At 35.6% G+C, this 18,280-nt stretch overlaps 1 long non-coding RNA gene across 3 annotated transcripts in view; it reads right to left on the bottom strand.

The window, feature by feature from the left end:
- Positions 1-18,280, bottom strand: part of LOC105085115 (uncharacterized) — a 109,941-nt gene that overhangs the window by 59,648 nt on the left and 32,013 nt on the right. For all 3 annotated transcript variants that reach the window (XR_010382190.1, XR_010382189.1, XR_010382188.1), the window contains exon 3: positions 1,197-1,266. This is a non-coding gene — a long non-coding RNA (uncharacterized LOC105085115). The remainder of the gene's footprint in view (positions 1-1,196; positions 1,267-18,280) is intronic.

Raw genomic sequence — 18,280 nt, 5'->3', positions numbered from 1 at the left:
AGTTGTCATTCTTTCCATCCATGGTAATGGTAAATGGTTTTCACGAATACCTTAATTATTTTAACAAAGGATGAAAATTCTTGGTATAAAACCTGTTACATGAAGTAACCAAGTAAAATTTATTTTTGTTGTGAAAAAAATGCTATCACTTTCAAAAGTTCTACTGTTTACGAATCTTTGAGATGTGTTCCCATGAAACATCAAATGATGTTATTCATCAGCACAAAATAATGTTGGATCTCACTCATTCTCAAGGCACCATCTGTACCCCCATCTCAGGGACCCTCCATGTTTGTTCTTCCTACAGTTCCTGGCTTGTTTGTTTTTTAATTGATCAACCACTCATACATCACAAGGTAAGTACTATTTTTATCCCCACTTACAGATGAGGATAGCCTGGTATGAAAAATGGTTAAATAATTCCTAAAATGTGAACCCATCTTATGTTAGTAATTGGACTTCTATTCAACTACCTACTCGCTCAAACAAGGAATGCCAGAATGTTGAAAAACTTAAGAGCAGAAGTATGAAATTTATGCCATAAGGTAAGAAAAAATTTAAAAAACTATACAAAGGGAAAAAAATGCAGTCAATAGGCTGAAACAGCAAAATAGTTTGTTGGGGGCCAAGCATAAGGATATTAAGATGAAAAGTGGCAATGAATATGAATAAGAAGCAACACTAGAAAAATTTATGAAAATTTAAGATAATGGAAAGGAAAGAATAATGGAAATGGGGAGGGAAGAAGCAGACAGTTTTTATTGGCCTCTAACACATGATTATTGAATAATTCTGAGAGAATATTTCCTATATTAGACCAAAACAGAATAAAGAAACATCTATGTTTCTGGGATTAAAGATGTTGTGGACATTCATGATTGTTTGTAATCTGTCAGTTAATAGTTTATTGTATCAGAAAGCATTTCTATTATGACGGCTTAGAGGATGCACTTTGTAGACAACCAGGAGCTCAAATCCTGGCTCTCCGACTTCCTGTTATGTTTCTGATCTTGGCAATGGTGTACCAGAGTCGCCTCCTACTGGTTCATGGTCGCTGACTATGTGCATCTCTTCTCAATGTCACGTTTGCTGACATCACACTGGTAGTTTGAAATCAGCCAGTGGAGACTAGTTACATCACAAATATTGGCAAACACTATAAATTAGGGCTTTTTCCCCCCCATGTGCCAACTTACCAGCACCCCCTGGGACCTTGGGCAAATTCCCTCATCTTTCTGAGCTTTAGGTTTTTTTTTTTTTTCTCACCTGAAAAAAAAAAAATAGTATGACAGGTCCTCATAATATTCTGCAGACCTTTCAATGAACAATATACTTCACGTGATTCCTGGTACCTAGTGTTTAGGACTAAACATCAATAATAATAGCACTCTAGTAATTTAAGTCAGTCTGTTCCACAAAACATCGAACCATCTTGCTTTCCTAACACACTGGAACACATTGCATTTAGTTTATCAAAATTCCAGGACAGGGGGATTTGCAAAAATTATTTTACTGACTTTACAGATGAAATGATTTCTCCTATATGTTACTAGATTTTGTAAAGAAGACAATTGTTAACGCTTGCACGGTAAATTTCTTCTGTATGATTAATTTAAAAAAACTTCTGTTTCCTACAGTGACTCATATAGAAGCTCAAGGGCATCCTTTGGGATTTTAACCCAAGATCCCTAAATTGGATTAAATCCATGGCTTTAGTTCTTCAAAACTTCTTGATAAGTTAGTACAAGGACTGACGCTGGCTATAGACCCCACTGTTTGGAAAGCTCAAACAGAAAATTCTGAGCCAGAGGCCACTATGTCTATCAAGATGACAGGCAGTGTGTATGCCTTGAAACTTTAAAGGTAGGAACAGCAGGAAATGAGGAATTCAGGAAAAGATTAAACAGTTTAGAGATAACTGGCTAGTCTCCTACCTCACAACTCTCTCATCTGGGTAATCTTCAATATGGATTTATTCCTAAGATCCTTGGTTCATTTCTCTGGTCTTGGAACATAATCCTTCATAATATTTTAAGAAAAGTTATACATACACACTTTCCCCTATAGTTCACAAAGTATGAAGACAGTTTTGCTTTTAAAAACATCAAAGTTGAATTTTAATGTCCTTTAGTACTTCAAAGACTTTGTAGTAGATCGTCGACAAGGATGGCTAAAAGAGCCCCTCCTATCTCTGTCTGCACACAGCTCTGTGTTGTGACTTTACTGTTCCTCTCATCAAGAGGTAACGTTTCTCTATTTCTTCCATCCTGGCTTTGTCAAGGGGCTTGCTTGGGCCAGTAAGACAGCAGCAAACATGATGAAAGCGGAGGATTGACAAACACTTGCCCAGCTGGGCTTGCCATCATTGCTGCCCTGAGACTGACGTGTGAATAACCTCGGGCTAGCCTCCTGGAGGATGAGAGGCCGCGTGGGGTGCAGAAGAGTCACACTAGCTAAAGGCCCCTGGACCAACCAAGCTGCTGAACACCAGACACATGAGAGAGGCCATTCGAGATTATTCAGCCTTAGAAGACCTGTCTACTAACTGGGCAACCAATTTATCATCCCACTGAACCATAAGCCAAAAATAGAATAGTTGTTTGAATCGAGGGGTCAGCCAATCTGCAGTCCATGGGCCAAATGAAGCACACCACGTGTTTTTGAAAATAAAGTTTCATTGGAACACGATCACACTCATTTGTTCATGCGCTGTCTAAGGTTGCTTAACACTACAGTGGGATAGTTGAACAGTTGGCAACAAAGACCGTATTGGCTGCAAAGTCTGAAATATTTACTGTCTCCTCTTTCACAGAAAAAAAAAAAAAAGAAATTGCTGATCCCTGTTTTAAGCTGTTAAGTTGAGAGGGGCGGGGTTTTTAAGCAGCAATAGAAAAATGATACAGATTTATTTTCAAAATAATAAGAACATGTCTCATTTCTCACTAACCTAATAAAGCCTTATGCTCATGCAAAAAATACATTTTTGTCAGGGTCAACAATCTCTTTTACGGCAAAAGCAGTACTATTTCCGTTTGCATTTCTAAATACAATTATGGGGATGCTAGCTGTGCACCGATATCTGTTTTTTTCCTTTTTCCCTAGTCATATATTTGGACGTGGACTTATAGCCGCTCCGTCAGAGATTATGTTCACAAGTCCCATTCTCAGTTACATGTGACCACAGAACAAGGTTTTCACTCCTGGATTATGAATGGAAATTATGTATGCGTTTATTGGGCTCTCCTCACGTTCTCGGTCCCTTTCCCGTTCCATTTCCCTGGCTGGAAAACCACAGAAACCTGGTTTACCATGCAGACAGGGAGAATGCCCTAGAGAATGGAGGAGATACAATGAAAGAAAACGTAGTCACTTAAAAACTGTGTGGAGCAGAGTCACACCGTCCAACTTGGACCACCAGTTAATGTTGGACTATTAACATGTGAGAGAAATAAACTTACACCTTCTTTAATCTTTAAGCCATTGAATTCTCCTTGAGAGTCTTTTTTTTTTTTTTTTTTTTTTTGCAGCAGGCTCCTCTTATCCTAACTAATACAATAGTTTTATGCAAGATACTTTGGTGCCAAAATGGTATAGTTCGTAGAACATTGGATCTAAGGTCAAAAACTCTGGAGTACTTTGATAAACTTTGCCCCAATTTTCTGAATTGGCCAGAGGCTAGTCACTTACAGTAACTGTGATTTTGCTTCCCTAGATAAAAATATACAACTCCACATAGGCTAAGCAGGAATTTTGAAAACTGACCTTTCTAATTCCTATTTCTACCAAGCAAGAGGGCCACGATCACCGGTGATTGCCCTAGGCACGGGCCATTTCAGTCCCAGGAAGTGCTCATATACCAACATAGGGCTTTAGGTAACATAATGGGAAATAATCAAGGTGAGTTTTTGGCACTTGGACAGATCGGGATGGTTTTCCTTGAAAAGACACATATACTCCATTTCAAGGCAATTAGAAGAAAATTGGGGAAGAGGATTTTAGTTCCATTCTGAATATACACTCAGTGATGGCAGCAGCGTGTGTGAGGGGAACTTGTTAAGCACACAAATTCTAGTTCTCTTTCCTCCTCCTCACACTCTCAGAGGTTAAGTTTCAGTAGGACCAGGGGCGTTGCCTATAATCTCCATATTTAAATACCACCCTCAGTGATTCTATGACAGCAGGTCAGTGACTCTTCTTTGGAAACCACAGGCATAGCACAAATTATATGAACATATTAAGACTCAGCTCCAGGAAGTGCAGAAATCTAGATGCGGCAAATAAATTCTGGAGTATAAGAGTAAAAATCAAGGTTTCCAAAAGAAATCTTCTAGGTTTTTAATATTCTTTTATGAATGATTTTGTTGAAAAACAAATAAGGAAGAATTACCAAATACAACAGTAAAAATGAAATTGGCCCATTTTGCCTGTGAACTTCCTACTCAGCATCCAGAGCCAGTTTAAAAGTAATCACCTTTGGAAGTTACACTGGGCGTCTCTGCCATGTGCTTTCATCATACGCCATAATTTCTGGATCAGACCCAGGATTGCGCTGAGTTTTAGTTATCTAGTCGCATGTCTTCCCTGATGGACTAAATACTCTTTAAGGAAAGAAACTGTCTCTCTCTCGCTCACCAAATTATCCCCAGAGCTTGTAGGATGCCAGGAATATGACAAGTGTTTAACCAAAATTTACTGAAGGACTGAATTTCTGGATGGAAAACAGCAGGTTGATTTTACCAACATGGGAAACAGACACAAACAGTAACAAGACCAGGTGGAAATCGCTTAACGGGTGTGAGTGTATCAGACAGATCATCACTTAAGCAATACAAGCGCATCAGAGCTATATTCAGAAGACAATGCTGGGTCATGATGCCTTGAGGACATTCTAGTTTGGAGAAGGGAACAGATTTTAGTGCAGGGCCAAGGGCTGGAGATAAACCATTATGGATCCTAATTGTTCGTAAGAACAATCTCCCTGCAAGAACTGTCACAGCTTCGGGGAAGGGAGTGAGTCACTGTGATTTTCTGTTCTGTTATTCTATAATCACTGTGTTTATTCTTCTATGTTATTAAATATTCTTTTGGATAACGTTGCGGATGGTGTGCTTGTGAGGAGTGGAGCTGACATTTGGATTTCCCAGCTATCAGAGAAGTAGTCATTCTAGATATAAGAATCCGAACTTCAGCAAGCAAACAATCACACAAGTGAAAAGCAGAATCTAAACAAAAGTCAAACTGATAGAAGCAGAGAGTGAAATGGCGGTTGCCAGAAGCTGGGTGGTGGCGGAGATGGGGAGATGTTGGTCCAAGGGCACAAACTTTACGTTATAAGTTGAATAAATCCTAATGTACAGCATGGTGACTATAGTTAATAACACTGTTATGGTATACTTGAAATTTGCTAATAGAGTAGACCTTAAGTGTTCTCACTATGAAAAGCAAAAACGGTAACTATGTGAGATGACAGATGTATTAATTAGCTTGACTATGGTAATCATTTTACAATGGATAGCAAATCATTACATCTTACACCTTAAATATGTACAATTTTATTTGTCGATTATAACTCACTAAAGGCAGGGTGGGGGAGCACAGCTGACTTAAAACATACTCATCTCTCCAGGTGATGTTTCTGACAGACTCGTTTAAACGTAAGCAAAATATATTATTAGTTTGCTTCAGAATTCAGGTTTTAAAGTTCTGTGTATGCCAGAGAAAAAATGAAGGACACTACTACATTAGAGGAGAAGCGGAAAGAGCTTGTGAAAACTCAGGCTGAAAAGCGGCCAAGCCGGTCCCAGCAAGCCGCCAGCCAGCTGCATGAACTGGAAAAAGTCACTTAACCTTTTCTCTACCTGGATCTCATTAGTAAAATTAGGAGGCAGGATGAAATAATTTATAAGGTTGCTATTAGCTTTAAAATATTTATGAGTTCAGAGCCTTTAAAAACTTGGTGTCTTCAGCAAAAAACAGCACTGTAAAAAATTTTTTTTCAATATTCCTTTTATCTATAATGGAAACAAGTTAAAAATAATAGCCCTAATGTTCAGAAACCCATTAAATATTTACTGGTTGCTCTCTTGATGACCATTTTGATTCAATATGTATGTATAAATCATCAATATTTTTAAAATTCAAAAATGTGCACAAAGGAATTTTATAGCTTCTCTGATGGCTTTGAACTGCAGCGTGACACACTTTCTTGTTTGGGTAAGTGTTTTTTATGCTTATCATTTGTCAGTAAGCCCTAGAATCTAAGTATAATATTACATAGACATGCTAAGTGCTTAGTTTATCATTATAATTTTCCTCTTGAATTGCAAATTGTGTAACTTTTTTAGAGTTTCCTCATTTATTTTTTAAGTGTTAGTGTCCAGGTAACAACCAAAAAAAAAAAAAGGAACTTTTCCAAACTACGTGGTGTGCTAATACTGAAAATAAAATGTGTGCTATTTACCTTGAGGGAAATGTAATTAAGGATAAAGAGGAGATATAAATAGATAAGGACATATGTTTATACACAAATAACGTGATAGTACTATTTCATAATTCTGTGCACTTTCCTTACTTTAATTGAATCAATGTCCCTGCTAATTTTTTATTTTTAATACAAAATTATCATTTATTTTTCTTAATAACATATTACTATCTTTTTTTGTATTTTCCCCAAATATATTTATAGAATAATTCTCCGTCCTAGATGTTGTACAGTAAATATTTGTTGATTGATTAACCTTTTCAGTGCTGCTTCCAACACCTCCTTCCCATCCTCAGAGTGACAAACGCTGTCCCTGCCTGCCTCCCCAGCCTTCCACCCCCGCTTCTTCTAGGGGCACGTGAGGCTGTTGTCGCCAATGCGACACAAGACAACATCCTCTCAGAAGATTTTTTTCTTACTTTTCAGACAAAAGGAAGAGATGCCTTTTCATCCAACCTTTGAATAGTCTTTTGAGAAGCTATCTGGAGCTGCTGTAGCCTTGTAAGGCTGGAGAGAGTCACAGACATGTTGAGGAGGGCAGAAAAGACAGATCTGAACTAAGCCTGTGCTACCCCACATCTGTAAAAGAATTCTTGATACATGACATAATACATTTTCCTGATTGTTTAATTCACTTTTAGTTGGGTCTCCTGTTTCTTGCAGCTGAAACTGATTAACACTCATTCCTGTATTTCCAATCTCTATCTATATAAGCATGATCCTCTTATAAAGCCTGCCTAGTCTGAAATCGTGTCAGAGTAAACTAGCACACGAGCACTGTTTCCTTTCAGAAAGAAACCGGTCACAGGTGTTAAGCACTACCCTAACCTATAATAATAATAATGATAGTAACTTACAATTATTGAGCACTTTCAATATAAAGGACATTGTGCTATGAACTTTACAGACAGTATTTTATCTCTACAGCAAACTTCTAAACTTCTAAATTGGGGAATAACATTATCTCTTTTTTAAATGCAGAAAATATGGCAGAGAGATAAGTAACCTGCCAGAGATCCACAGCTAATAAGTGAATTAACGGAAGGTCTGATTACAATCAGCTAGTTGTCATTATGCAATTTCTTACTGTATGCGTGTTTACGGTATGGGGCACACGTGGACTTTTGGCAGCATGTAGGAATAAAATAAAAACAGACTGGCACATCATCTTGGTGTTCTCTACGCTTTTGGGGTATATTACAGCTCTGTGCATGGACTGCACTGATGGTTTGCAGGCACGGGAGTGGGGGCATATAGCCCTATGTGTATAGCATATGTAATTCGAGGAAGAATATTTAAATGACATCTAGCAATGCCGACATTTGTCTACATTAAGAAAAATTTACATGTTCACTGGTAGTTTCAAAGTTATAGGCACACCACTGAACACAATCAGAAAAAAACATGCCAAATTTCCCTGGATATACTATATACCTCCTCTGCACTGAAAAAAATAGCAAAGTGAATTGGAAAGCAGACCACTAAATTGAATAAGAGCTTATTAGTTTAAAAATTACTCTTTTCTTGATTTTGAGAATCGAAGAGACTTAGAATATAAAGTGTGATTTTTCTTTTCCTGAGTTGACCACAATTCAAGATCTATAGTGAATAAAACTTGGTAATAAAATTATTAAATCTCATTTTCCCAAATAATTTTATCAGTAACTAATGATAAACCTTGCTCTACTCAAAAGACATGATATTTAAAACTAATTTTTAATTTCTACATATTTTTTATTATATAGCATTTGATATATAAAAATTAATATATATCAACAAAATATTTGATACATAAAAATCATGAAACATGAAAATAAAATGTCATGAATCTCCCAGTCAGCTCTCTCAGAAAGCAGACTGTCACCCAGGTCACTGAGGCTGTATCTGTGCTTTCCTCCAAATCCCATTCCCCTGCCATTTCCAAAAGATAACTGATCTCTTGAATGTTGGGTTTATTGTTTCTTTGCTTTTTCATAGATTCTATCATAAACATATCTATTTCTAGATTTTGAAGAGTATTATATGACATTATGTGGTTTGCAACTTGCTTTTCTCACTCAAGGCTATGGTTCTTCGATTTATCATGTTTATCATGTAGCTACAATTTGTTCGTTTTCATGGCTCCGTAATATTCCACTGAATGCCTATACGACAATTTCTTAATTCAGTCACTTATCAAAGAATATTTCGCTTTTTTCTAGTTTTTAAAATTGCTATTAGAAATATATTAATTGTATTATCTCTACTTTAAACTACCTCTATATTGGAATTTCTTTCTTTTTAATGTAACAACAATTGAAAGAGGTGACTGGAACTCTCCGTCTATGATTGGGGATTTGTCACTATGCTCTTGTTTCAGCCATTTTTGCTGTATATATGTTTTACATGCTTTATTAGGCACACACAATTTAATTATTTAATTTTTCTGATGAATTTTCTGCCACTATGTATTTAGCCACTTTATTCCTAATTATGCTGTTTTAGTCATTATTATGTTCATTTTATCTTTAATAGAACTACGGTAGATTTTTTATATTAACATTTGCCTACCATATATGTTTCTACACTTCCTTCATCTTTTCCATGTCTTTATGTTTTAGTGGTGGCCATTTGGATGGGGGATTCTAAAAATACCTTTTTAGTTGGTTTAGTCCCTGTTTTAAATAAGCTTTCCTAGAAAAAGGACCTTGAAGCAAAAGCTTATGTGCTACAACTTTCTTGGGGTGCAGTCCTAGAGAAGCAGGAGCGAAGGAAAAACTGATGCCAATAAGGAGTGTATTTCTGAGCAGGTCACAGCTTTGCATCACAGTTGGTTGTTAACTGTTGCAGGAAGTCTCCAGAAGGGCTATATATAGTTATTGCACTTGGAATAGGCCATTGAGGAGAAAGAAAGGAAAACAATTTATTTTTAGGATTTTTCTCTTTTTTCTCCGCCCCACCATGCGGTACCAACTCCCAAATTTCTAGGTTGTGTTAGCTGGCTCCTCCAGGTATATACTAGGGAAGACAGAGCTTCCAGGCACCCAGCACAGCCAATAGGCAGATGCAGCATCTTTATGTCAGTTGGTACAATGCGTGGAGGCTTCTAATGTGGCCATGGAGGTGGCAGTACCTGTGGCAGTGTTCAGGGCTTCCGAAACTGTAGAAGGTGTGAGTGTTTGCTAGAACTTCTTTCCCTCCACCCCAGCACTAGAGAGGCATGTGGCCAGGTCCTAAAGATGTAGGTGGTTGAAAGCAGATCTCAGGCAGTGCACAAACTGAGCAGAGCACAGTCCATCCCTGCACCACTTGGATCAGCTTTCAGTCAATCTCACGTCAGGACAGGTGCCCACACTTTTTCCTCTGAAAGCTGAGGTGCAAATCCAGTCTGTTTAGGAGGTAGTGAATTGTAGGAAACTGAAAAACTTACAGAGTTCTAGCAGATCACAGTTACAGTCCTCACTGCTGCAGCCGGTCCAGTGCTATAATTAAAGGATTTAAGGAATAAAAAGTGGAGAGAGTAATAGAAATGCAGAGAGAAAAAAAGATGGCATTATGCTAGGTTTAGAATACTTAAAACTTGCACGGATTCAGAAATTATACCATGTCTAGTTTTTTCTTATTTTCATCCCCCCTCCCACTAACCAGATGTCAAACATTTTTCACTTATTATGGAATTGATCTTTTTAACATTTACCCCTTTATGAATACTTTTAGAATGAAAAATGCATTTTTTAACTTCTCCTAAATGCGGTGAGAATGGATTTGTTTTGTAATTTCTAAAATTGATTCTACTTATGAGTGGTCCACCATGCAGCAGAATGTCAGTTATATAATGAAGTTTCTCACAATTCTACTTGAATTTCTGAAGGGGCTATGAAGATTAAGCCGCTGTAAAAAAATGTAAAGACAAAACAGAAAGCTGACTGCTCTACACCCAATATAGAGTATATATTTAGTTAAAAATTTACTTTGAAATGTTAACCAGATTTTTCCAGGTACAACTTGATGGGATATAACTTATTAGTAGAAGAGAGAAAAGAAAGATAAATATATTTTAAAATAAGCTTAGTGGAAGGGGGGAGGGGCATCACATTTTACGACAAAAAGATATTCCACACATACGTGGAACTCTTCAAACTTTGGAAGGAACAGAAAGAATAGGAAAACAAGGAAAGAGGACAAAAGAAGTAAAACCACTGGAAAATTCTGTAAAGAATTCCCATGACACTCTGCTTTACAAGGTAACCATGAACGCAAGGCATACTGTGAAAGAGGGACTTCAGCTACCTGAACCTTCTCCCAGAGCAGAGTATCTGAACACATGCTAATTATGTTGATGATAAATGTATGCCTAGAAGGATGCCAGGAAAGTAGTAAGATTTAGAATATCAATAATTGATTTTTGTCGTTGTGGAAAAACCTATTGTTGATACAAAAGTGACAGGACAATTAGAGAAATGATGGCCATATATTAAGCATGATCCCTGTGTGCTAGTTTTGTACCTGCTCCACTGACGCCTCACAGCTTCCCCTTCCAGCTAACAAGGGGATCGAGGGCAGTTCCTGGGTGGAGTTCTGTGAGACAGATCTGATCACAGGAGTAGGGTAAAATTCCTTCACAGATTGTAGAACATGGAGTAGAGAAACATTAAAAAGTCAAGATCCAAGGGCAGGCTGGGATCAAGCAAAGCACTCTAGTCACATCTCCATCTGAGGAAGATGGGCTGAGATGTTGAAACTGGGACCAAGTAACAGACCAGAAATCTGTGCCCTTGCTAGACAGGCTTTTGAGAGCATTTCTAGAATCACTGAGCTGGGAGAATTTACCTTAGTCCTGCAGGATGTAGCTGGTTCAAACATTGCCTAACTCTTAAATTAGACTTTTTTTTTTTCTCTTAGGATTTTATTCTTTTTGTCTTCTCTTATTGAAAAAAAAAAGTCATTTCAGTGAGTTTTCTTATCCATACATTTTGATGACTCAAATCTTTATCTGCAGTATCATCTTTCCTGAATTCCAGATCATATTTCCATTTGAGAATCTTACAACTAATTTAGAGGCAAATTCTCTGAAGTTATCTTAGAACCCAACACTTCTTCATCTACTTAAAATCCAGAGCTTTTAATATCATCATCTACCAAATATTCCAAGGGAGAATTATTTTGAGGATTCCTTTACTTTCATGGTCCTCACATTTAGCTGATCACCAGTTACATTTCATGAACATCTCTCAGATCTTTCACTACTTTTTATTCTGCTGTTTTCAAACGTATCCCAAATCCTAGTCACATTTTGTCTTTAATATTAATTTTTGCCTTCATAATTAGTCTTTCTTCCCTCCAATTCACTATCCATATCAGTCTTTTCTTTCTATGATACCAATATAACTGGATCAAAGTCTGCTTTTGATGATTATTTCCTCTTTATAGGAAAACCGAGGGTAAAGAATCATTTAAATTGCGTAGATAGTATTAAACTGTATGTCTATGCCATATTGATTTACCCATTCTACTGTTGATGAATATTTGGGTTGTTTCCAGCTTTTGGCTAAAGTGAATAGTGCTGTTGTAATGATCAGAACATATGTATATTTCCTAATGTATGTTTTCTTTTTTAGGATTTTATTCTTTTCCTCTTCTCTTGTTGCCAGAAAAGAAGCCATGCCAATGACTTTTCTTAACCATACATTTTGATGACATATTATGCATATATTTTTTGGTGAAAAAAAAAAATATATATTCTATTGGGTGTATATCTAATATACATATATGCTGGTAGTGCATATATGCAGCTTTAATAGATACTGTCCAACCACAGTCCAAAGTAGTTGTTAGCAGTTTACATTCACACTAGCACTACTTGGGGTTTCAATTGTACCATATACTCACCAACAGCAACATTGTCCTTTTTTTTTTTTTCCCCATTTAATCCATTCTGGTGGGTAAGTAACGGTATCTTAATCTGGTTTTAGCTTGCACTAACTTGATGATCAATTAAATTAAGCATGTCATCATAGTCATGGGCCATTTGGATGTCGTCCCATGTGAACTGTCTATTCAAATCATTTGTGTATTTTCTCCCTGGACTATATGCTTTTTTCTTATTGATTTGAAGATGTTCTTAGTATATTCTAGATAAAATTGTTTTGTCAGATAACTGTCATCTCTCTCTCTCTCCATATCTATAACTATCATCTATCTATCCATCTATCCATATATATATCCTTTATCATTGTGTCTTGGTTTTGATTCTATTAATGGTGTTTCTGATCAGTGGACATTCTCAATTCTATGTAGTAAAACTTACTTAAATATTATCCAATTAATCATTTTTCCTTTATGTAAACGTAATGCTGTGTCCCGATGAATAAATCTTTGTCTTTTCCAGCAACAAAAAATCCATTCTGTTTTTTTCTTAATCCTTAATTGTTTTACCTTTAATACTTTGATCTACAGTCCTTCTGACATTTACTTTTCTGTATGGTATGTGGTAGTTGTTGCATTTCTATATAGTAACAATGAAGTCTCTTAAAGAAGAAATAAAGAAAACAGTTCCATTCACAGGAGCGTCAAAAACAATCAAATACTTAGGAATAAATTTAACCAAGGAGGTTAAACTACAAGATTTTGGTAAAAGAAATTGAAGAAGAAACAAAAAATGGAAAGATGCCCATGTTCATGGATTGGAAGAATTCATATCTTAAAATGTTCATACTACTCAAAGCCATCTATATATTCAATGCAATTCCTATCAAAATTCTGATGGCATTTTTCATAGTTATAGAAAAAAACTCTAAAATTTTTATGGAAACAGAAAATGCCAATTCAAAGCAATCCTGAGACGGAAGAATGAAGGTGGAGGCATCACACTTCCTAATTTCAAACTGTATTACAAAGTTACAGTAATCGAAACAGTGTGGTACTGGCATAAAAATAAACACATAAACCAATGGAACAGTATCAAGAGCCCAGGAATAAATACTTGCATATAACAGCCAACTAATATTTGACAAGAGAGCAAGGAATAGTCACTGGAGAAAGAATAGTCTTTTCAGTAAGTGTGCTAAGAAAACTGGATAACTATAAGCAGAAGAAAGAAACTGGACCCCTATCGTACACCGCTCACAAAAAATTAACTCAAAATGATTAAGATTTAAACATAAGACCTGATACTGTAAAACTCCTAGAAGAAAGCATAGGGAGAAAACTATGACATCAGTCTTAATGATTTCATAGATATGACATCAGAAGCACAAGCATCAAAAGCAAAAATTGATCAGCTGGACTACTTCAAACTAAAAAGCTCTGCACAGCAAAAGAAATGATCAACAAAATGAAAAGACAACCTATGGAATGGGAGAAAATATTTATAAATCATATATCTGATAAGGAGTTGATATTCAAAATATATGAAAGACTCAAACAACTCAATAGTAAAAAACAATCAATTAAAAATTGGCAGAGGAACTGAATATTCATTTTTCCAAAAAAGACGTACAAATGTCCAACAGGTACAGGGAGAAGTACTAAACCTTATTAATAATCAGAGAAATGAAAATCAAACCACAGTGAGGTATCACCTCACATGTCAGAATGGCTATCATCAGAAAGACAAGAGATAAGTATTGTCAGGGATGTGGAGAAGTTGGAACCCTCCTGCACTGCTGGCTGGTGTGTAAAGGCGTACAGCCAGCATGGAAAATACCATGGATGCTCCTCAAAAAATTAAAAATAGAACAACCATAGAATCCAGCAACCCCACTTCTGGGCATATACCCAAAGGATATGAAAACTGATTTTTGAAGAGATATCTGCACTACTGTGCTCATCACAGGAGTATTCATAATAGTCAACATATGGAAACAAACTAAATGCGAATGACTAATGGAAAGAGATGCAATACACATCTCTCTATATTTCTATCTATCTGTTATCTATCTATCATCTATTTATCTATCTATCTACTGCATATTAATATCACATACACAATGGAAAATTACTCAGCCATGAGAAAGAAGGAAATACTGTCATTTGTGACAACATGAATGGATCGTAAGTGAAATAAGTCAGACAGAGAAAGACAAATACTGCATGATATCACCTATATATGGATTCTAAGAAAACTCAACTTTTAAAATAAGATGAATAAGTTCTGGGGATCTAATATGCAGCACTGATGATTATAGTTAATGATATTGCATTATATACTTGAAAGTTGCTAAGAGAGTAGATTGTAAATGTTCTCACCACAAGAAAAAATGGTAATTATGTGATGTGATGAACAGTGTTAGCTAACGCTACGGTGGTAATCACTTTGCAATATATAAGTGTATCAAATAAACACACTGTACATCTTAAACTTATACAGAAGTACGTGTCAACTATATCTTAATAAATCTGAGGGGAGTTATCTTTTTTTTTTCACGTGGAACCAGCACTCCTAACCCCCCACTCCCTGCTCTGTCATCTTTGTCATATAAATAAGTGTGAGTCTGTTTCTGGATTCGCAACTGTTTCTTGGGCCTGTTAGTTGCCAGTACCATGCTGTTTTCATTCCTGCAGCTTGACAATAAGACACTGTAACTGGCACTGGAAGTTCCTCCACTTTATTCTTCTACAAGATTGTCTTGGCTATTCTGGGACCTTTATATTTTTGCATACATTTTAGAATCAGCTAATCAACCAGAAAAAAAACCCAACTCTTCTTGCATTTTAATTGGAATGCACTGAATCTACAGCTATTTATACGGGGGGAATGGCCATCTTATATACTGTTATATCTTCCAAATTTAGAGCATATTATAGCCTTTAATTTACTTTGGTTTTTAATTTTACTCAACAAAGTTTTCTAGTTTCCAAGATGCAGAGTTAACACATATTCTGTTAGATTTCTTTCTAGATAGTTTGTTTTTTGCTATTTTAAAAGTTATCTTTAACATTTTTATTTTATTTTATATTCTGTACCGGGTATGTAGCTATGCAACTGATCTTTGATATACTGACCTTGTATTTAGTAATCTTGCAAAATTCACTGTCCACTGTTATTTTATAGCTCATTCAACAGTGGCCAGAAGCATATACTCTGTATTATTCCATTATGTGAAACTTATAAAAAATTCTTTTTATATTTATGCATCTTGTCAAGTTTAATTTTTGGTACATATTCAATATGCATTTAAAGATAATGTATATTTCATCGTAACTGTAGGCACTGTCCAATTTATGTCAATAAGTCTTTGCTGTGTTGTTCACATCTATATTCTTAAAATTTTTTGGCTGTTCTATCAGCTATGAATAGTGGTGAGATAAACTCTCTCATATGCTTGTATTTATTTATTTTACTTGTGTCAACTTTTGCTTATACCCTTCCATCTTCTATCTATTTATCATAATATATATATGGTACGTTATTGGGTGTACACAAATTTATAATTGTACATTCTGTTGTTGGTTTATAAGTATAAAATATTACTTTTTCTGTATGAATTCTTCTAGCCTTAAAATCTAACTTATCTTATATTAATGTAACACCCAGTTTCCTTTTGAATACATCCTTTATGATACATCTTTTCACATCCTTTTACAGTCACTCTTTGTGTCCTTATATTTAGGATATACCCCTAATAAGTTGTATAGTTAAGTTTTATTTTTTCAATCTTTTAGTCAAAATATTTAATTCCTTTTTATTCAATGTGGTTACTGATAGGGGGGTTGATAGATTTGTTTTCTATATAACCCACCTGTTCTGTATTTTCATGTCCTTTTTAACTTCTTTAGGATTTTTTTTTTCCTAATCTGTTTCCCCACTATTTGTTAGTTCTGTGCTCTTTTTCCTTCTTTTCTGTTATTGCCATAGTTATTAACATATGCATCCTTGACTGTAAATGATTGCTTTTTTACTGCTGAGACAATGCAAGGATCTTGGAATGGTTTGCCTCAATTTATCCCACTCTCCTCTTCTGTGTTATTATTATTTTTTTCTCAGCTTCATTAAAGTACAACTGAGTTATGAATAAAATTGTAAGATATTTAAAGTGTGCGATGTTATGATTTGATACATGCACACATTATGAAAAGAATATCCTCATTGAGTTAATTGTTCTGTTATTATGATACACTTAATTATATATACATTGTCAAGGCCTTAAGACATTACTAGTATTACTTAACATAAATATTCATTTATATTTACTCACATACTTACCTTTTCCTTTCTTAATTAATGTTCCCTTCTGTGATTATTCTCCTGCTGTCTGTAGCCTCTCTATAGTTTTTTTTTCCCCCTTTTTTTTTTAAGCTTATCTGTGCTAGCAACAAATTCTATCAGCATTTATTTTTCTGAAAAACTTCATCTTAGTATTTGGAGGTTATTTTCTCTGGAAATAGGATTCCCTTTAAGCACTTGGGCTACTCTTTCACTGTCTTCTCATTTTATTGTTTTTTAAAGAATGCACTACGGTGGAGGAGGGTATACAGCTCAGTGGTGAGAGTGCATGCCTAGTATGCATGAGGTCCTAGGTTCAATCCCTAATTATCTCTCCTGTCCCCGCAAAGAAGAAAAAAAATGTACTATCAATCTTGTTGCTCTTTTAAGGAAATGCTTTCTTAAAATTTTATTTATTTATTATTGTATTATTTAGTTATTTTATTTTGGCAGGGGAGGGGAGGTAACTAGGTTTATTTATTTTTAGAGGAGGTACTGGGGATTGAACCCAGAATCTCATGCATGCTAAGCATGCGCTCTACAGCTTAAGCTATACCCTCCCCACTAAGGCAATGCTTTTATAATTTTACTTTTGTCTTTAGATTTAGGCAGTTTTACCATCATGTCCTTACATGTGGTTTTGGTAGTACATAGCTTTCCCAGATTTGGAAAACCTTCTGAGCTGTATAGTGGATGTCTTCCATCACCTTTGGAAAATTTGTGGCCATTACGTACTCAAGGGTTTCTGCTCCCTTATTCTTTCTCTGCTCTCCTTATGGGAACCAATCACACGTATATTAGAAATTTTCACTATGTCATACATTTCTCTTATGCTTTTCTGGATTTTTATTTTTTCTGTGCTTTAGTCAGCGTGATTTCATTAACTCACTTTGCAGTTCATTAGCCTTTGTGCAGCTGTGTCTAATCTGCTATTGATCCCTCTTTAAAGTTCTCAATTTATTTTATTTCTCAGATCTAAATTTTCCTTTTATTTTTTACATAATTCACTAGTAAAATTCTTAATATTTTCACATATTTCCCCCTTTTCCTCTACTTAGTTTAATATATTAAATATATTTACTCAAAAGCTCTTGCCTGGTAACTTCTAGTATATTTTTATCTGTTATTCTCCTTTTTTCAGTTTTTCATTCTATTTTCTTTGTCTTTTGCATGTCTAGTAATTTACAATTGAATGTCATTTACAAATTTTTGATACTGTCCAGTCACCGTTATGACATTATTTTCCTGAAGAGAAGGTTCGTATTTTCTTTTGCCAGGCAGATAAAAATGAGGACTTGATTTAATCAAGAAGTGAACTAAGTCAAGGTAAGTGGTAACTTTGGTGTGGTTTTTCCTACTTCTGGTTTGCTTCCCTACTGTGTATCTATCTACTGTTTCCAAACTAGATCTTCGTTTGTTCACTTGAGTTGCTTTCCCTAGTAGAGCCAGAAATACTACTTTTGTGTTCCCATTTTGACAAGAGTGCCAAACCACCAGTAAGTTTTTCAGAAACTAACTTCTTAGCTCTCACCTGTGTAGCTTCAGAAACTGGCGAACATCTTGCAGGGAAAACTGGCCACGTGCAAAGGTCAGTTTTCTACCCCTCCTTTCTCCCT

Source organism: Camelus dromedarius, chromosome 9, assembly GCF_036321535.1.
Source record: "Camelus dromedarius isolate mCamDro1 chromosome 9, mCamDro1.pat, whole genome shotgun sequence".
Lineage (NCBI taxonomy): Eukaryota > Metazoa > Chordata > Mammalia > Artiodactyla > Camelidae > Camelus > Camelus dromedarius.
The sequence above is the reverse complement of the archived record's forward strand: the minus strand, read 5'-3'. Positions and strand labels throughout refer to the sequence as shown.